Source organism: Heterocephalus glaber, unplaced genomic scaffold (genome assembly GCF_053883595.1).
Source record: "Heterocephalus glaber isolate CG9 unplaced genomic scaffold, H.glaber_assembly_v1.0 deba00001481, whole genome shotgun sequence".
NCBI lineage: Eukaryota > Metazoa > Chordata > Mammalia > Rodentia > Bathyergidae > Heterocephalus > Heterocephalus glaber.
In genome coordinates, this window is record NW_028258317.1 from 3,578,500 (window position 1) to 3,600,537 (window position 22,038).

Here is a 22,038-nt window from a genome sequence, read left to right on the forward strand (position 1 = left end):
CAATCACAAATCACTTCTTCCTCTAGGCTGGCTGCCATAGGAATGCCTAAGGAAGGGTATGGTTGTTTTTTATTCACAGTCTGTGCTCTCCTCCTTCACTTTTTGTCCATTTCTCGCCCCTCCAGGGTTGGAGTCAGAAGAAGAGCTGGACGTTTCTCATGTGTCAGATACCACGGGCTTGTTTCTCTCTGCATTAAGAAGATACTGAAAGTCAATGTGTTTGTTGACCTTTGCTGTGTTTACAGGATGCTCTTGCCTTCCCAGAGCTTGTATCTGCAGCTCTCTGGATGTTGGCAGTGCACCGGCCTTCTTCAGCTCTTAGTCGCTCTTCACTCAGCCCTTGGTTATCCAATGTTACTTTTAGCTTCTCTCTAGGAAGTCCTGTCACCCTCCAGGAGTCCTATTGCACAAGACTCAAACCCCACACAGTTTCTCTCTCACTCCTTCATGATATTTGGTCCATAGAAGAACACATCCTCCACTTTTGCAGGATAGTTTGCCACCTAGTGCAACCTTCTTGTCTTCACACCCACCATCAGAACAGTATGCAGCGGGACCTCGCCATTGAAATTGAGATTTCTCCTGGGTGACTCTCAAATACAAGCAACTTATATTAGATTTTCTGAGTAGTCCTGTCAAAACTTTTCCCAACAGGTGTGAAATCCATTTCAAGGACTATCATCCTGAACACACACACACACACACACAACACTCTTAAACACTTTGTGGGTACACATGAAGGGTACTCACATCACAGCAACAATTTTTTCCAAAGAAATTCTCCTCGTTCCTCTTTCTTGATTTCCAAAATTGGATCTTTCCATAGTCTTCCATAGACAGGGATTACAGAGTCATATAAACATTTTTCTTTTCTCTTCTCATCTTTCCTTTCTCTCTCTCTCTCTCGCCCTCCCTCCCTCCCTCTCCCTCCCTCCTTCCCTCCCTTCCTTTTGGCTTGCTTTCCCTCCCCATCCCTTCCCTTCCCTTCTCCTTCCTTCTTTCCTCCCTTCTTTCCCTCTATCCCCTCCCTTCCTCTCCTCCACTCTTCCTCTCTCCCTTCTTTTAATCTTCCTTCCTTCATTTCTTTTCAATAGTGAGGATTCAACCCAGAGCCTTCATACTTAGATCCATTCCCATCCCTGTTTTCTTTTTAAAATTTTATTTAATTTATTTTGAGACAAGGTCTTCCTAAGTCACTGAGTTGCCCATGCTAGGCTCAAACTTGTAGTACTCCTGCCTCAGCTTTCCAGAGTGTCATGTAACTTTTTTATAACCTTTTCCTTGAGAAATTTGCATTTTGATCTGGTACCTCATTTTGGAATGCCATATCTGTCTAATTTCGGTGATAATTAAAACTTGTGCTTTAATGTCAATATCAGCTTTTCTAATACTTGTCAAATATCATTTACCTTGATAATAATCCCATACCATTATTCTTGCAAATATAATTTTTAGAGATGTTCTGAAGCTCATTGAATTCTTTCCTATTGCCCCTGTTAGAGTCTATCCAAATTTTGTGGCTTAAAACAACACATATTTATTATATTGCAATTTGGAGGGCTTAAGTCAGTGTCAATGGGCTAAAATCAAAGTGGTAATGCTGTGCTCCTCCTAAAGGGATTGGTGCTTAATCTACTCTTTGTCTTCTTCAGCTGCCCATATTCCTTGGCTTTGGCCCCACATCCCTCCTTCCTCTTTCTCTGTCTTCAAATTTCTTTCTTTCTTCTGTTTCTACTGTCACATCACCTGCTCTGACACTGACCTCCTTTACTAGGAGTAAGGAGGTCCTTGTTCCCCTTTACTAGGACCTTTGTGATTACATTGAGCCCATCACGAATATCCAGGATAATCACTCCCTGTGGGCACCTGTAATTTAATCACACATGGGAAGTCACCATTGCCATGCAAGGTAACACCTTCACATATTCTGAGGATTGGCACCTGGATGCCTTGGTTAGAGGTGGGAGGGTATCATTTGGCCTACCATAACTATGTTTTGGATTTTTACTTTTATCTTTATTTAAATATGGAACATTGCAGTTTCATTAATTTCCTTGTGAATACATTTGTATGAGTTTCTCCAATGTGAATTCCTAAAAGTTGCATTATAGGTTAGGAGTGCTTTTGAGGACTTTTTAATTTATCTTATCAGATGCCCTTCCAGAAAGGTTTTGAAAATCATTTGACTCCACAAACTGTGTAGAGTCTATTCTCACCAGTGTTAACTGTTCTTATCCTCCCTCTCCTTCTGTGAATTTCATTGCTAAAAATAGTACCCGGACCAAGTTGATTACTAGCAGGCTGAATATTTGCGAAATGTTTGTCATCCAAATGCTTTTCTTCCACTTTGAAATAGGTATGTATTGCTTTTGGCCACATTTACATAGGGTCATGTCTAGAGGTGAGACCTTTATAGACAGATACATCTGTGTTGGTGCTTGATTAGGATAGGTTGATATATAGCTATAATCGTGGTTGGCTATGACAATGAGTATTAGAGATTTTTAAAATAATTTATAACTGTATTTCCATATATATTAAAAAGTATTATACCTTTATTCATATCTGTTAAACATGCATATGTCATTTCACCTACTACTTTGTATTTTAGTGTACAAAATTATTTGTGATTAATAAAGCTATTATTTTATTTCTTGCATTTATTTTTAGAAGGTATCTATACTTTGAATATAAATGAAATATTAATTGTAATTTTAATTTTTAATAGTTGTTTTATTTCCACATAGATCTATAGAATACACAGAATTTGAATTGATAAATACAAGATGAAAATGAAATGTTTACTTTTCCCGTATTTTTAGCCACTTTTGTCAATACCATTTGATGAATATTATACTATTTCTACACTGAATTTTATTACTTCCACTATCATCATTAGCTTCTATGTTATTTTATGATTGTTCTAGAACTTTCTGTTTTTTCTACTGATAGAACTACCCAGACTTATGACAATGTGATCCTATTTTAATATTTATAGTGTTCTATATCTTTTGCTTGGCAAACTCTTTGTCGTTTTTCTTGTTTTAAACATGGCCTTAGCTATTTTGCTTACCTACTAGTATTTTCTGAGTAACTGTACAACTGTTTTCCTAATGTACAAAGTGCACAACTATCATAGTAAACTTATATATTAATTTAGGAAGATATTGTGTACTTATTCATTTGTCTCATCTGGAAAATAAAAACCACTCTTGATTTTATAAAATCCTCCTTTGAGTCTTTATAAAACTTTATGTTTTTTTAAAATAGATGGCATCAAAGGTATCTGGCAATGGGCCAGGGATTTAGCTCGGTGGTTCCAGCATCTGCCTCAAAAGTGCAAGGTCTCCAGTTTGATGCCTAGTACCAAAGGAAAAAAAAAAAGGTACCTGGGGTTTTATTTTTAGTACATTTTTATTGGGGGTTATCTTTTAAGAAAATCATGATCAATCCTTTTCCATTATGCTTTTTAAATGAATATTGCTGTTATACAAAAAGTTATTGATATTTTAAACTTCATTTAGCTAATTTTTTGAGCTTTCTTATTAGTCCTAATATTTTTATGGTTAATTTTCCTTAGCTTACACCTTACATTCAATCTTTTAAAAAATCGTAATTTCATATTTTCCCCTGGTTCTTGCTTTTTTCTGATTCTTTTTATTAACTAACATGTCCAAGAAAATAATAAATATTTATGTCATTGGCAGGTATCCTTGCCCTTTTCTTGATATTATAATGTTGCTAGTGTTTCACAGCGAAGCAGGGAAATACAGGTTTGCTTTTGGAGGTACTTGAACATTGTTCTATTTCTTTTGAATCTCTTCATTAGAATTATTAGAAAAAGTGCATACAAACAGCCCAGAAATAGAATATACTCTTTTTATGCTACTCAAGTTGTATTTTGGTGCAATGAAAAGAACCTAGGCTTTGGGGTCAGGGCAGGAGATAAATGCTTTTTCAACTCTTTGTGGGTAGACGATTCTCACAAACTCCCACAGTTTTTTTTTTTTTCTTTAAAATGAAGGTAATAATATTTCTAAATTAGAGATTAATAAGATACAGAGAAAAATACTTAGGGCAATGCCTGGTAGAATAAGCAATAATACCGAAGACATCCTATATCGATACTCTCTCTTCTGCAAACATGGGATTGAAACTTAATTTTGCAAAGAAAAGCTAGACCTTGCTGATGGGCTCCATGGGCTTTAATTGCCACTTCTATTTATTTGCAAACTAGTTGAAAAAATTCTGAGAAATTTTATGTCTTTCTAATCATGGTCCCCAAAGCCCCCATTTTTCAGAATCTGTGGCAAAGTGAATATCAGGGCAGGCCTGCCCCAGTGGGACTGCTGCAGTGGGAAGAGAAGCCACAGGAAGCCTGAGAAGCAGTGGCAGCCACCTCGGGGCCCCTCCTTAGCAGCCGTGCTGCGTGTTGCTGCAGTTGTACTGTAATGTTCTACTGCGTGCAATCATACTTCACATTTTTCTTCCAGGCACATTTAAAACATTTGGCTCGCATTCTCCCTGAGCTGTTTTATAAGGGCAATAACCAAGGCCAGGGTGTGCTCTTGTCAGCAGGCAAAGCACGCAGGGGAGGCTGCCAAAGAGTTTCCTGCTCCCTGCTTGGGGCCACCCATCCTTGACTGCAGGATGCATGGCTGGAGCTCATGGCAACTTGCACAGAGCAAGTGCTGGGACTTTCTGTTCTCAGGGCTCATGCTTTGGATTCCATCCTTCAGTCTTGCTGCACTGATCAGTGGATTCTGTTGTGTTTGCGCTTGTTTGGGACCAGCTCAGGACACTTCAAAGCATTAGTCCAAGGCCTAGCTCTCAGGCTTGGAGCTGGGAAAATGCTCTTTAAAGACTAAGAAAAATGCTCTTCTCTCCTAGTTAATACAGGCTCAAAGTTCCCAGGAATCAGCTGCAGGGGAAGCAGGCATTCCCTTCATCTTCCTCTCTATGAATTAACTTCTGGAATGGGCAGACAACACAGATGGCAAAGGGAGGGTGCTGATACTGTGGCCACACCCTCTTTGAAGTCCACCTTGGCATGGGCAGATCTCCTTTCGTGTATTATTTATTGCCAAGGACCATGGTGGGGAAAGTCCCCAGGAGATTGCTGAAGCTGTTTTTACAGGATTTCCTTTGATTGGAAGCTGTTGGCTATGCATCCTGTAGCTGGCTCAGTCACAAAGCAGAGGGCTCAGTGCATCCCGCAAGTGACAGCTACTATGCCAGCACCAAGACAGGTCTGGCTGTGAAAGTATATTTGACACTCTAAAGAAGTATACAAGTAGACAAGGTGCTGTTTCTGCCCATTCACCAGAAAAGAGGCAACGTGGCCTCATGAGGGGAAAGAACTTGAGCTCACATCTGAGAGATGCAAAGTGAAATGGCAGCTCTACCACTGACTCAAAGTGCAGACTTGACCTCTGTATTCTCATCCTCAAAATGGCAAAACAAAGATTCAGTCCCAAACTTGTGTCAGAGGATTAATGAGTGTCCTGCCTTTCTTTCAAATCCCAAAGCTAATCTGGAAATTTTAATGCAGGCAGGATGACTACTGTATACTTCCTTTATGTTCTTCATTTAGTCATCATTCATTTTGCCAGCATTCAGTAAATTAAATCAATTAATACACCAGTGCCTTTAACAATTTAGGCATTGTATTGGATATTTAAAATGGGGAAATACACATGTAAAACATGGCCCCATCTCTTGTCTACCTCAACGGTAATAAGCTAAGCAAAAAATAAAGTGTAAAGGTTATTATTTATGGTGGTAGAAGGTTCTAGAAGAAAAAGATATACCCAGACAAAAATGTGACACCAGTTTGTAGAATGGAAAAAGGCCTTCAAGAGGAAAGGTGATTTAACCAAAAGGATAATGTTAATATATAGATGGTAGCTTAACGATTTCCCCGAAGTTAGAGACAGTAACCCCGTTTTTATTTGGATCTTTAGAGTCTCCCAAAGATCTATATGCGAAAAGCTGGGTCACCAGCCTGTGACACTGCTAAGAGACAGTGTACCCTTTAGGAGATGGGCCTAGCTGAGGGCCAGTAGATCCCTGGGGATGGCCCTTGAAGATGTTATTGGGACCTCAACCCCTTTCTCTCTTTTTGTTTCCCAGCTGCCATGAAGAGAGTAGCTCTGGTCCACCACACACTCTCTGCCAAGATTTTCTGCCTCCCACAGGCCCAAAAACAATAGAGCCAACTGACTATGGACTGAAAACTTTGAAATGGAGAGGCAAAATAGATCTTTCCTTGCTCTTAGTTGATTAGGGTTTGTCACAGCAAGAGAAAGCTGACTAATAAAAACTCTTAGAGAAGGAACCAGAGGTGACCTGTCCTGCAAGGTGGACAGTCCATGAGCTGCAATAGAAAAGGTGGAAAATGTCATTTTGTCCAAGAATCCAGGTTGTAAGAGTTGGTAATAAATTTAGCTACATCCTACTCGACAGGACTGTCTTTGTCATCCTGAAATAAAAATAGCCTCAGCCAAATCAGAGGCCGCCTGAAAGATAAGAAAAGGGACATTTGATAGGAGGCCCAACAAAAAAGAGAACCTCTATGCCATGAAAGTAAATCTAGTTAAATGATCATTAATTCTATTTCTTGTTCTTGGACACAGAGGAGAAGCAGCTCCATTGAAGTTTATTTTTAGAGAGAGCGAGGAGCTACTGATGTGGCTAGAGGCTGAGTTTTCTCCTGTGACTGTTTGAATTTGGGAGAAGACTTTGTTCATTATCGATGACAATGACACTAAGTTTGGTGCTTATGTGAGCTGCAAGAGATTGAATATCTCCAAAATGAACATCCTTGTTCCTTTGGGTTAGCTTCTTGAGAAGACAGAACATACACTTAGCTCCTTTCAGACGCTGGAAGTTCCAAATATCAAAGTTTCACGCTCCACCTGGTCCACTTGTCTAGTGCTCAGCCCTTCCTCATCACTAGTGCCAAAGAAATTTTTGTAAAATAGATCTTGTTCTTCCTCTACTTAGACCCTCTCCACCTAATTTAGTGATTCTCCACCTTATCTTCAGAACATGTCAGAGATCTCAAGCTCTCATAAGTAATGGACTCTCTAAAATAAAGTTTCTCTGCTAGGGAAACCGTTTAGAAAAGCTCTCAGTGCAATTCTAACACCTTCTCTGAACTGTGTAAGTTTCCTGAGGACAGACAGCATAATTTTTTTGTTTTGCTAATCACCCGTTTCTTCAGAGGAATACTAGTGACTCAATAATTATTTGTTGAGTTAATAAATATACAACTCACTGTGGAGGACTATTCACCTCTGTAACCACAGTTATGGATCCGTGACAGAGATGCAGTCTGAGAAAACTGTTAGATGATTGCATGGACCACATAGAGTTTGTGTAGTTACACAAACCTGGGTGTCTCAGCTTATTACACCCAGGCTGTATGTATTGCTTATTTCCAGAGGCTACAAATGTATACAGCAAGGCATTGTACTGAATACTGCAGGTAATTGCAGCATAATCATAAGTTTGTGTAGCTTAAAATATATGAACATAGAAAAGATAAGTGAAAAAATTGTATAAAAGGTATAAAAATTAGGGCACAAACAATGAATGGAGGCTGCAGGACTGGAAGTGGCCATGGGTGAGTCAGTGAGTAAAGAGTGAGTTTGAAGGCTGAGGACATTGTTGGTCCCTGCTGTAAAAGATAAACACTGTACACTAAATCTATACTTTTTGTTTATAAAATTTCTTTTCTTAGTAATAAATTGATCCCTAACTTCATGTCAATTTTTACTTCATAACCTTTTAAATTTTTTTAACTCTTTTGTAATAATGCTTAGCTTGCAACACAAACACATTGTGCAACTACACAAAATTATTTTCATATCCTTTTTCTAGAAGCTTTTTATATTTGTAAGAGTTTTAATATTTTTTCAATTTTAAACTTCTTTGTCAAGTACTAAGACACAGATACGTTAACCTCAGCCTACACAGTGACAGGATCATCACTATCGTTGTCTTGTCCTACTGGAAGGTCATCAGGAGCAATAACATACACAAGACTGTCACCTCCTATGACAATGTCTCCTCTGGAATACCTCCTGAAGGACCTACCTGAAGCTGTTTTACAGTTAACTTTTTTTCATAAATAGGAGTACACTCTAAAATAACAATCAAAGTATAGTCTAGTAACAGTTATTTATTATCATTACCAAGTGTTACGTTCTTATATAATTATAGGTACTATAATTTCTAAATGATTGGCAGCACACAGCAGGTTTGTTTATACCATAAACATGTGAGTAATGCAACATGCTATGACATTATGACCTTACAACAGCTATGACTCCCATAGTCAATAGCAATTTTTCAATTCTATTATAATCTTATGAGACCACCATCATTAACCAAAATGTCATTATGCAGTGCATAAATATTTAAGATATATTCCAGACTCTTTAAGGGGTGGCATACAAAGCCCTGTACATAATTGTCCTAATCTACCTGAGCTGGGGCTTCTTTCATCACAACTTCTCCTTTATTCTGTATTCCAGAATTTTGCATTATTGAATGCACTGTGAATTTACTTTATACCACTGGGTTTTGTGTATCTTGCTCCACTTGGTTGGAATATATATTAAACCCTCTTATGCCTGGGAAACTCCTATCATCCTTCAAAATTTGTCTTCTCACTCACTCTAGTCTGGGTAAAGGAACTAATCTGCTTTTTCTATGGCTTATTATAGCACTCAAGGACTGAAATTGGAGGGAGTAATTCAGTTTTTCTCATATCTAATACCAGAATGCTCATCTTACAGCAAATGCACTATAAATGCTGGTTGAATTGACTTGTATTGTCTCTGTGTGAGGGAGATGCCAGTCTATCTGTAAATTATGTGCAAATAGGATATGATTGCTATGTTGGGAAATGGTAATTATGCCCAGCTCCCTGAGTAGATGATATTTAAGGAAATGGGCTCCTAGAATAGCTTTCAGCTCAGCAAATCTGCCTCAAGCCCCCATCTCGTGTTTGGTGACAGGAACACAACCATGGATATGACACTCTTTCTTATCACATGGAGTTGCTATTCTAGAAGGGAAAACAAACACGTAAACATAAATTTACAGTACAGTGCACATATAATTTGTGTCAGGACTGCCTGTGTGGTCTCCAAAGCTGTATTTTCTTCTTGGATCCACAGCATGATATTTCCCAGTTTTCTTTGCTGTAAGCTTGCTAGCATGTGTACAGCTTTGGCCAAAGAACTTTAGGAAAAGTGATATGCTGTACGGCATTTCCAAGCTTGCCTCCTAGGGTCCCTAAGACAGTCTTGGTTTTCTCTCTCTTGTCTGGCTGGTTACCTAATTGAGAGAATCGAATGGAGGATTCTAAGTCCCTAAGAAATAGCAATGCCATAAAAGAAATAGCAATGTCATAAATGGAAGAAATTTTGATCCCCGTATCACGTATCACTGTGTAGAAGGCTACTGACAATGTACTCCCCTGGACACTTACATGAGCAATACCAAAAAGTATCTATTATTTCAAATCACTGTTATTTTAATTTAAAAATAATAGTAGCTAATCTATACTCATTTATTCAACAAATATATATTAAAAGGTTATTAGGGCCAGGCACAGGGGATGAAGAAGGAATATTGGTCACAGTCTGGGAGGAATAAGAAGGAAGATCTCCTTTTTATGACATCATTTTGAGTTTAATCACAAAGGTATTTATCACAGACAAGGTGTAGGAGTGAACCAGAAGAAGAACAAAGATAACTTATGGACATAAATCAAGTACGTAATTGACATGGGTCTCTTGGTTCTCCTGTCCTACTCTCAAGCTTTGCATATCTCTATTCTAGGTTTCTTGAAAAAATTCTGACTAATTTGAACCAATGCTTTCTGTAGTAAAAACTTCTTTTAAGGGACCCTATAAGGACAAGGACAATAGCAAAATATCCACTTAAAGAGTGTACTAGGGAAGACTCTCAGGAGCCCAGAATGGCCCAAGGTGACCAAGCTACATAGACAAGTGAAGTTGTGAAGGCCACATTTTATGGATGGTGAAACAAACACAAAGGGAGGAAATGAGGTGACCAAATTCTCACAGAGGTTAGTGTCTGGGACCAGAGCCCAGAATCCTAGTCTCCTAGCCCAGTGCCTTTTGCACTAAAATCATTTGCAAAAGAGACGATTTATCTCCTGCAAGGCTGAGAAGAGAGGTAAGGCTTATTTAATCTTAAATTCAGAATGGAAAATAATATTTATTGAACTTCAACTATAGTATTAAACATTTTACATACATTCTCATTGACCTTCTCAATATGGTAGTAGATATAATTTGCTTACAAATGAGGTACGCGAGACTCTGACTTACTGCCTGAGGTTTTCTAGCTTCAAAGTTATTTAGGATCACTTCATCCCTTCATCTTTACATTGGGCAAAACAGTATCTTAGTTTTTACCTTGTCTTTCTTAGTTTTTACCTGGCCAGGGTCTCATAGCTGCCCCTGTAGCAACGTAAGGAGATAATGGGGGCCCCTACATATTGCAGTGCTATTCTACTCCGAGGCATCCCAAGGAATAACCTCTAGCTCTCTAGGGTTTATGGTTCATGGTGTCTGCTGTCAGATGTAGCAATTGGCACCTCATCCTCTGGCTAATTGGATTCTAAAATTATATCGGGAAAATACAATTATATCTCTTACTAGCTAGATATTCATCTTGACATATAATTACCCTAAGTTTAAATTGCAAGTATAGTATTCATATATATTAATTTAAATTATTTGATATTAAGTCAAATAGCCTGTACAAAAAGAATATTCTGTCTATAACTTAATATCAGATGCATTTTGAACCAATATTATTATTTTGTTGATTAACCTAATAAAAAGACATTCTATAAAGGTATCAGGTATACATAGGCACGTAAGTTGTCTCATCAGTATTACTCTGAGGCTGGGAAGGTGAGACTTTGCTTTGAGAAGAGAGCTCCAGAGCACCATATTCCAGAATAGTGGCAGCCTAAGAGAATTTGTTCCTCTGAATTGGGTTCAGATTGCTCAGCAATCCAGGCACAGAACCCCTACAGCCAAGAGAGAGAAGGAAGCCTGGATACTGCTCCAGCTGGTGGCAGGCCTGGCGTCATTCATGTGGTGCTGCTTTTAGGTGCATGAAGAAGGCAAAAGTTGTGGGGTCAACAAGGCTTCCATCCGGATTTCAGAAGAAGGCCTGGGAGGCTAGGCAGTGTGCTCCTGAGAGGGCAGCATGTGAAGCTGTGAGTGTGAAGCTGAAAGTGCAGTGGAGACCCCAGAAGTTTGGAGAAGCCAGAAGCATTCATCGTTTGAGGAAAGCGCCAAGGAGTGAGCAGAGCTGGCCAAAGAGAGAAGCCCTGGGAGCTACAACTGTCTGCAGTGCCATAAGGGTGGAGCCACCAAAGACTTTTGAAGTTCACAACTTACCATAGATTGCTGAGGATCACAAAATATCTGACACAGAAGTACAGAATTTAATGTTTGCCCTGCTGGATTTTGGACTTACTTTGTTCCCATTCCTTTCTGTACCCCTCTTTGTACCTTTTACAATGGAAATGCCCATCTTGTGCCAATGTATATTGGAAGTGTTTAACTTTCTCTTCATTTGCACAGGGGCTCCCAGCTAAGAGTTTGCCTTAAATCTCAGAGGAGACTTTGGATTTAGATTTTTCAGCAATGCTGAAAGTGTTAGGACTTTGTCAACTCTTAGCAATGGACTAATTGCTTTTTGCATAGAGGGATATGCATGAGTCCTTGGAGGGCCAGGGCCATGTGTCTAGATGTTCCCTCAAGCCTCATGCAATCATAGGTGGGGCTTTTCAGAGGTGGCTGGATCTAGAGTGTGTGACACTGGGATTGATTCATGGCGCAATACTAGGATTAAGGGAACTAGGATTAAGGATGTGAGTGGTACCTGTCCTGAGGGTGGGTAGCCTAGATACAATATAAGGGACAGAAAGAGGGATGTCTTGTCCCTTGCCTGCTTCCCTACCTTCTGCCTGCTGTGAACTGTTTCTCCTCTGTGACACCCTTCTGCCATGCCACCCTATCTTGGAGTCAACTAGTTATGAACTGAAACCTCTACAAACTGTGAGCTAAGTAAACCTTCCTTCCTTTAACTTTGGGTGTGAATATTTTGTCTCATCAATGAGAAAAAGTAACTAAGACAGCATTACTCATAAAATTAAATTCTTTGTCTTAGAAGGCCTCATGTAAGCCACAGGAAGTGATCTTGCAAATTAATTTTTTGCATGATCGTTATTTGTCAGTAGTGGATTTGAATTGTTCACATGAATGCCTATCTTATAAATAAGAAAGCTAGTCAGAGCTGAAAAAATATTGAGGAATGTGATAGCCTGATTATTTGCAGTATCTGTGGGTATGAGCACTAGAGAGTGAGAGAGTAAATATGTACAAGACCTTGTTTATGAATGAAAGCAGCAAGTAAATAAAAGGAAAAGGTTCTTCTCTGCTGGGTGGCCAAGGTGAGGTCAGTATCAATATTGGTGTTGGCACTGCTGAGTCCATGTTTTGCATGACGATAATTTAATCAAGATGTGTTGATGACAAAAAACTTGTCAAACAAAGAGTGTTTTAGTGCACAGTTTGGTTTGTTTGACAAAAGTGACACCCATCTTCTGTCACAAAGCTACTCTAAAATTCATATTCTTCTTTCTGTTGACAGCAAAGGCTGAGAGTTGCTAATTTATAGTATATTTGACATGCTTATTACCCGTCAAAAAAGGAACATGTGCTTCTTTCTCAAGAAACAGGGATGTTTGTTTTTACCCTATAAAAGCAAACTGTTTAATAAAAATTATAATTGTTCTCTAAGAATTTGAACAGAAACTTCTTGAATATGACAATATTTTTGTATACTAAAGACTATACAGGTATTGTCCAATTTTATTCTAAAACTACAAGATAACAAATTTAAAATATGTACCAATCTTTTCTATTCCTTTAGGCAACCACAACAGTCAAGAGACCATCTTCAGCTTGAAGTTCTGAAAGACCAGATCAGTAAGATATTTTATGTGCAAATTTATCTTTATATTATTTATTTTATTCATTTATTCATTCAATTACTGCCAAATTTCCAACAGGAACTTTGCTATCTCAGATTCTTCACAGAAGAAGGAAAAATGGATAATTTTTTAAAAATTATATTTATTCATAGTTTCTTCAGGTGAGGACTATTTATATTGATCAAAATCTTTTGTTAGCCTTCTTTTGAAGCAAAGAGAAATAAGTCGTAACTTTACTGTAGTCATTATCTAAATAAGAGGAAGTGTATACTTTTATAACATTGACAAAAATAAAATTTTTCCAAGCAGTAAACTAAAAGGGAAATTCATCCACTGCTTTATGTACGTGCATATGCATGTGCACACGCACACACACACACGCGCGCACTCACCCATCCAGACTACACTTATATAACAGGCATTGTTGTCAACACAGCCAGCAAACCATCTGTGACACAAAGGAGAGAAGCAGTAAAGTTTCTTCATGAATTAGTCACAAAGTTTTCAAGGGTTTTGACTGACTATAGAAAAGTAGAAATTATTTGCTTCCAGGCCCAGTAGATGGTGAATTCTAGTGATTTAAAAATATCATTCTTCTTAAATAAATTCTCTATTCATGAATATTGGTCCCTTGTGGGAAACATAAACATATTTAGGTGTGACTGGCAAACTCTGAAGTCAGTTGCTAAAGATATTCAAAATTCTGTGTGCAGACACCCCTCAGCAATCTGATTTTCTGAACTCTTAAGCAGGTAGGAGGTCTGTTTTAGCAGAGCATTAACTGCTTCCTTAGAGCTTCCATTCACTTGTTGAAGTTTTAAACACTAACTCCACTTCTTCTGAACTACAGTCCTTCACCTGCTTGAGGATGGCTTCCATAAGCAGCAACTCTAGGTTTCTTATGCAGAGAATGTCGACAGGTGGCATTTTGATTACTTAAGGGATAAGGATTTATGAAGCTACCTACTTCTATGCAGCAATTATGTTGCTCTGTCATCCACTAGGTATTTGTTTGTGTTGACTTGGAAGAAGAAGTCATATGGAGAACATGAAATTGATCTTGGCCATTTCTATCCCCAGCTATTCCCTGGTACTATCGTTATCTACCAAAAGGACTTAGGAAAATACAAGCAGTGTTCTGGTCTATGAGAAAAGTAATTATGCTAAGTCTGCTCCCACCCCATCACTTGGTTACCGGAAACGAAGAGCTAGAAAGCAACCTTTGCCTGAAGCCTTCTGTGAGAACAATGGCCTTGTAAACCTAAGCTATATCCTAGGGAAATCAAAGGATCAGGGACTCAAAGCCCCCAGGTTAAGCACCATCTATGAAAGACTGCGAAGCAAAAAGAGTGGATGAGCTAGCAAATAAGATCCAGCTGCGAGTCATGTGTGCCCCTCAGGAACATCTGACCTTGGTGAGGACTGGATCACAAAACACAGGTTGAAGCATAGTACCGTAAGAGCTTTTCGAATTGTTGGAGATGGAAGAGAAGGTTAATTTTAACTCTGGCATGTTGGCTATGTAGAAAACCTGTTTTCCTGAGCCTACAGTTAATTATAAGATTCATCAGATAGATGCCTTAGCGCCTGAGATAGATGGTGAAATTCCTGTTAGGGTCTTTTAGATTTCCAAATACCTTTCTGATGAAGCACCAAAATCCATAATCATAATATTTACAGTAACAATAATAGCAGCAACCTTTTTGTTTGTCTTGCTTAGCAATGTATGAGGGACTTTGACATTTGTTTTTCACAGCATCTCTTAAAAGGGTGGTGTTAAAAATCTATTTTAGAACAAACAAAACTGTGGTTGAAATAGATGACATGATTTGCTTTTAATTGTGCAGCAAATCACTGAAGCTCCCTGGGAAAGCTGAGGCTTCCCCACTTGAAGGAATCCCTAAGGTAAGTCAAGGTCAAAGTATTTGAGTCACAGTACTTGGAAGTAGTACTTTTTCTATGAAAATTCCAAAGGGCTAAAAATCTGAAGCCAGAAGCAGGTGGCAAGGCAAGAGGAGACTGGGAGAAGCTACTGCTCCAGGAAGCAGCCCAGCCATTATTGACTGTCTCATTCTCTTTTACTGCCCATTCCTTCCAATCTGCTAGAACAAAATTAGAAAAGTCAGAAGCTCTCATAGACCTGCTCTAAGAAAGTGTGGGTCAGAAGACTTAGATCAGTACTGCTGTAGGATTTGGGAAAGTATTTTTGCACTTGTAATGAGCAGTTGCTCTTTTGGAACTGGATTGTGCTTAGAGAGTGGTTGAATGCAGGAGCCAAGGGACCTTTTTAGGCCGTGATGGGCTGGTTGAGGCTCAACAACAATCAGAGCGGAGAATAGGGGGCGAGGAGGAAGAGAGAGGAGGAGTAGGAGAGATAATGGGAGAAAGAAAGAGGAAAGAGAAAGGAAGGGCGCTGATTTGTAGAATCGGCTGAATTCTGTGGTAAAAGTATTTCATCATGGCTCATTTCAAGCTATCAACTTGACATCACCTGGCTAGCAAAATTTCTGAAAATTTAGCCATTGGCTCTTACAAACCAGTACAGGCAGCCTTAGCACATCATTGGTTAGAAAAGTGGTCAGAGGAGAATATGCCACCGGATTTGTCTCTAGCCAGGCATTAGGAAATTTCCACACCTCTCAGCCTAGATTACTCAGTGTTTTTGTAGATATTTGGGGTCAAAGCTGTCTAGTTACGAAGAGAGCTCATGGACTCGGCTTTATCCTTGGTAAATTAATTTACTTTAGAAATTCCAAAAGTACCAATGGGTGACAGATGCAAGTAGCATGTACAGAACATTCTAGTATTCTCATAATTTTCCTCTCTCAACAAAGTGTATATGTGTGTATGGATGTATGCCCCTATGCTTAGACACATAAAATTCCCCACTGTATTAATGAGATTTATAAGTTCTCACTTATGTGGTATAAATGTTAAGATATTCAGCTTTATAATGCAGTAGACATAAATTCGATTCTCAGTTCTTTTACTTAAACAAGTTGCTTAAACGCTGTTTTATTCTACCTAAAAATTGGGGATAGAATAAATATCAGATTAGGTAAATCTAAATATTCTATAGGATTATGGTGCTTTAAATTTTATTAACATCTGATAAATGAAGCTGCAGTTTTTATTTTTTTTACATGGCTGCCCAAGTAAATTCTCAACTACTGTCAACATCTTCCCTCCCTGCCCTTTGTGGACACTTCAGGAATAAGCTGCAAAGTTCATGATGGCAGGGTGACATTTATTTGGTTCCTGTTTAAACTGAGTGATATGAGGGTTGATAATCTTGTGCATTTTTTATTTAAATAATTTTCCCACATGTTCAAATAATATACTTGTCACCTGTTATAGGCCTGGGAACAGATCTTATCTGCTTTGCCATAAAATGGCACCTGACTGAGTAAACACAAATACCAAATGGAAAGGCTGAGCTTTGCTTAGCATTTGTAACTGGATTCGCTAAGGCAAACACAACATGGCTGCCAAGCTTCACCTTCCAGGGTAATTTTAATCGCAAAAGCAATGATTTATAAGCCTCTAACATGAAAATAAAACATTGTTAAATTGTTCCAGGGACTAAATCCTTCAAGAACAAGAGTGGTGGCTGACATAGTCGCTGAGAACCAAGGGAGATAGAGGTCAATGTCTTACTCTCCCCACAATTTGATAAGTTCATTTTTAAAAATATGGTTCTAACTTTTCTCAGTGCAATTCACATGCATTTCTTAAAGAATCAAATAATCCTGGAAGGCAAGTAACATTCAATTCTTTTAGCTCATTCATTCCTTTCACACTTGTCTCCACATCGTCTAAATGACATGTTATAATACCACTTATTTTAGTTTAGGGATTATGAATTAACCTTTATTTTAGTTTAGGGATTATGAATTAACTATGAAAATGAGATCTTAGCTTTCTTTCACCCTCTGCTCTACTTAATCCAAGCACACTTTGTTCCCCTGTTGGCACAAGATACCTGTATTTTAATTGTGGTTCAATCAGCTATCAATATTTGTATTATAATGATTATGTACGTGCTATGTGCCGTTTATCATGTGGTAGATTTCCTTTCTTGCATAGTGCCTTGGTTTTCCACAGGATTTTTCTTTTGTTTAGTTTTTCTAGTACATATCACAAATTTATCCTCAAATTCTTCTCAAGTTCAAAAAAATCTTCTCTTCATATATTCAAACACATTAGGTAATTATTAATTTCATCTTGAAAAAATACCCCAGAGCCTTCTGAATTGGTCTTGCACCAGTACCTGGTTGATTCTTTGGGATCTTCCTGTGCCATTATCTCGGGGCCTCCCTCTTGCCTCTATCCAATGGATGGACCAACTCTTTCCTGGATTCCATTTCTCCTATCTTGGTTTCCTCCTTGTTGGTGGTCTACTTTTTCAAAAAGCTTTCTAAATAAAAATACATAATTAATAATTTTTGAGAACTTTTATGTTCAAACTCATTTCATTTTACTTTCCCAATTAATGAACGGTTTGACTCAATACAACATTCTCAATTCAAAATCAATTTTGAATTCATTATTAGTTCTTTTCTTGCTTTTAGGAATGTTTTGAAAAATCTGTTACCTCTCTGGTTTTTTTTTCTTTGTACAAAAGCATTTCTTCCCTTTTTTTCTAAAAGACTTTAGAGCTATTTTTTTGTTCAGTGATCTAAAATTGTGTGATGATATATTTTGATGTGTGTTTTTTTAGCCATGGTGTAGACCTACTCAACCTAAAAATCCATCCTTTAATTTATTTCTTGAGTTATTTCTTTAATGATCTGCCTTCTTATTTTATTTATTCTTTTTCCTGAATTCTATTTTATTAGCTATTAAACTTTCATAAATGGTTCTTTAAAAAAAAAAATCTGTCTTTTTTTTCCTGGATGATTTCTCCTGACTTCTTTTAATTTTTGCAACCCTCCTATTTGATATTTTTATTTCACCTCTCATGTTTAAATTTTTCTTCTTCTATTCCTTTTTTATGCAATACTATTGTTGTTTCATTGATCCAAATTCTTCTTTCATCTTTTAGAGAATATTAATGATATGTATTTTTAAATTTTCAATTGCCAACTTAGTCTGTGTTTCTCATTTCCTTATTCTTTTCAGTCTCTCTACTTCACAATGCTTTCTCCCAATGACTTATATTTACAGGTAGCACCCTAAGAAGCTTTGTGTTCATGGTGGGACTGTCGTTGGGATTCTTTATAGGGTTATTTGGTTGGGTCACTTCAATCCCCAGTGTCAGTAATTACAGATTTCTTCCTTTAGAATGATTACATTACCTACAAAAGTCTCCTCTAGCCTCCTGCTTTGAGGGTATAAGCCTAGATGCCTGCATCCTAGAAACTATGTGAGAAGAAAGTCTGAATATTTCAATATGTGACATGTATACTTCGGCATCCACTTTCCCACTCTGCTCAGTATTTTGCAATCTGTCCTTTAACCCTTTTAAGACAAAGAAACCTTCAAAAATTTTACCAGGATATTACTTTGCAGTCCCTTAGCTGCACGGTGAAAACTCTGGGGTCTCTGATTTTTAAATATACTTTCTACCAGTCTTTCTCTTGGGAGGCCTGCCTTCAGAGGTACCTAATGCTACCAAGCTTATGTAGTCTGCAGTGTAAGCTGGTGGCTTCTAAGGCTTTTCTTGCTTATATTTAGTTCATATTTCTCCTGCTTATATAGAATTATAGGCTATTTGATTATAGTTCAGCTTTCATGGGTCTACTAATTCAATACCCATCTGTTTTACATCTTCCAAAATTCTTTTTTGTCCTGTTTTCTGTATCCTTCTGAGTTAATACATTTTCTATGTTTCTCCATAAATTATTGTTCTAATTGAGTTTTGAAAACAAGTAGAGGACAATGCATATGTACAACTGATAATCTTGAACTAGAAATCTATATTTATTTTTCAACATAGTTTTTCCTCCATTGGAATCGCTGAATTTCTCACTCTTTTGTTTGTTTGTTTTGTTTTGTTTTTTGGTACTGGGGATCAAACTCAGGACCTTTTACTTGCAAGGCAGGTGCAGAGCCACTGACCTACATTCCTGGCCCTTCACTCTTTTGTTTTAATCATTCTTCATCTAGTATTTTATTGTCTTTGATCCCTGATTGAATCTCCATTCATGAAGTAATGCAACAACATGAAGCCCTTCATTTTTGTATTCTATACTTTCCTATATTTTTGGCTCCAATATATCAGCCTCTTTTCCACCCTTTGTCTTCTTATACTTCATACCTACCAAGTGCTGCACTTATTGCTATTTTTTTTTGAATGAGGCACTTTCATCTTGCATCTTTTCATCTTTATATCTGAAGTCTCTTGTGATAAAAAATGCAAAGGGAAAGCCTTTGCTTGGCAGAAATGCTTGTTTATTAGGGAGGTGGATAAATAATAATTTCAAGATAGTTAAGTATGTGCACTGCTAAGTGCAATTAGGAATGTGTTACCTATTCTTCAGACCAAGGAAAACTGTCTGAAGCTGGTGGGAGCTGCATTATTTTAAATGATACAGTAATTAGGAGCTTACCAGATTCTTTCTATTACAATCTCACACAATCAGGCTATGAGTTAGCTTCTTTAACATGCTGGAAGCATATTCATACAAGGAGAGTATTGTCACTTTTGAGTCATTTTTTGATTACTTAATGCCTGGCACATGGGCAAAGTTCAATGATTACTAAATGAGAGAAAGATGAAAAAGGAGCAAAAATTTAAATGAAATCTACATTGCTCTCAAAATTTTCTCTGAATTAAACAGATCAGTAATGAAACCACTGACAAAACTTGTCTTCTCTGTGATGATTTTGATTAACTAGCCCTAGTTACTTACTACTTTATTCTTTTCTAAAAGAAATAGCTATATTAAAGTCATATTAACTTTTTCAACATTACCTAGCATGTGTCCACCAGCTTAACTGGAATGAACTATACTTGATAAAACCTTATGAGATCTCAACTATTTCTCCTCATACAAAATTATTCAATTAATATAGTTTGCAGGCAAACAAAAAGATTTAGTTATTTAATCTAGGACTCAGAGCTGACCTCAGAGCAAATTTTGAGAAATAACACTAGTAAGTCCCCATTCTCTGAATTTATCTTGGGTTGCTCATAAAGACCTTGAGTTGGAAAACCTGGCACCTGGCTGATGTGAGACACATAGAAGAAAACAAGCTTCCTGAGGTTGCTGGTTCATAAAGGAAATTGTGGATCTGGAGTGAAGTTTCCTGTACTCAATTAGAAGCATATTTGTATCCCAGATTTTCCGAAGAAAACAAGAGGATCAGTTGAGAATTACTCACATGTGGCATTTGCAATGGATGCATGCTACTATATATTAATTAAATTCTAAATATCTAGAACAAGTGATCAATAGTCAGTCAGGTTCTGATGCCAACTTCCAATTCCTCCTCTGAAGATCTTCAAAGTGCTCTGCTAAGTATGCTTAAGAAAAATAGTTATATTCAAGTCTACTCAACACTTCTCTGTTCCCACTATTAGGTTCTGATGATCTTTTAAAGAAGTCAGAATAGGTGTGGGGATGACTCCCAGGTGCCTCCTTTGGATCAGCCGTACAGTTTCAACTTCACCACAGATGCTGCCTGGTCTCCAAAGGCATTTGACTTTTCCATCCTTTACTACTGGGCTTTTTGCCCCTTATGTTTATATGATCTGTAGGATGTCCAGAAGATCCATTAATACTTCAATTTTTTTATTTTTTATTTTTTTTTGGTACCGGTGATCCAACTCGGGACATTGTGCTTGCGAGGCAGGCGGCAGAACCACGGAGCTAAATCACTGGCCCTAATAGTTTAATTTTTAAAATAATTCCATTTAATGCCAAATTCTGTCATCAGTCGTTACATGTACTATACAGGACAGAGACACAGCTCTGGATTTGAAGGCCAGTTTCACACTTTCTAGCCCAGGGCCCTTAGGAGATAGGTTACATAGCCCCTGGGATTGGTTTTGTTTCCAAGCTCAGTTCTGTGTCTAATTTTTGCATAGTATAAATATAAATATAAATACACACACTTAACTTTTCAGTTGTAAAGATAGAATGAGATGATTCCTATGGTATGATGTAGATAGTAAATGTTAGTTCCTTCTTCTTCCCTAGTTCTACTGTTGTTCTCATTACTATTATTGTTTTGTTTTGTAGTTGTTGTATCCTGTGTTCAAAAAAATTAACAAGATTTTTGATCATGAAGAACTCACACATCCACAGTAAAAAGAGAGTATCCAAAGAGCACAGTAAGAGATGTGGTCCCAGGACTTCCAGGAGGAGAAGAAGGAAGAGTGGAGAGAGTGAGAGGAGCCACTGCCTGGATGCCACTGCAGAGCTGGCACCCTTGCTCTGGCGATGAGCAGGGCCGATGTGCTGGAGTCTGTATTGTATTCTAAAGATACACTCCATCTTGCCTGTCTATGCACTCACAATTGTATGTCCTAAGTAATTTAAATAAATGTCCTTAACATATTTATGTTTGGAAAAATATGTAGATGAGGAGGAAAAAACCCCAAATCATCTTTTCTACTCATCTACTTAAGCAGATTTTTTCAGTCTTTTTTCCCATGTGTGGTGTTTTCCAATTTGATTTGGGGCAAGTTTTACCAAAAAAAGCTGCTGTATATTCACTTCTTAGGCCAGGGCTGGTGAAGATAGAAGGACTTGTCTCTTGTGCTCTGAGTTACCCGTGAGCAGGAGCAGTGATTTGGTGAAGACTCATTCCAGTTTCATGATCAAGATGCCCAGGACATGTATCGGGGTACTGCTGAACAATCATGAAGACAAATGTGCTCTGAGTGCAGTGAACCACCTTCCCTGCATCGGTGAGTTTGCTCCTGGAGGCAGGTGTGGTACTACCCTGCCTTCCTTCTGTGGTCCTGGAGCCCATGCCTAGGGGGATTAAAAGAAGAGAATGAATATATCTGCAGTGATGTAGTTAGTCCAAAA

General features: G+C 37.9%; 1 long non-coding RNA gene across 1 annotated transcript; it reads left to right on the top strand.

The window, feature by feature from the left end:
- The first annotated feature begins 2,207 nt into the window (after nt 1-2,207).
- On the top strand, nt 2,208-21,561 carry LOC147825793 (uncharacterized). Its single transcript, XR_015439967.1, has 4 exons — nt 2,208-2,356; nt 3,271-3,385; nt 12,997-13,052; nt 21,244-21,561. It is a non-coding gene; the product is annotated as an uncharacterized LOC147825793 (long non-coding RNA).
- The last annotated feature ends 477 nt before the right edge of the window (nt 21,562-22,038 follow it).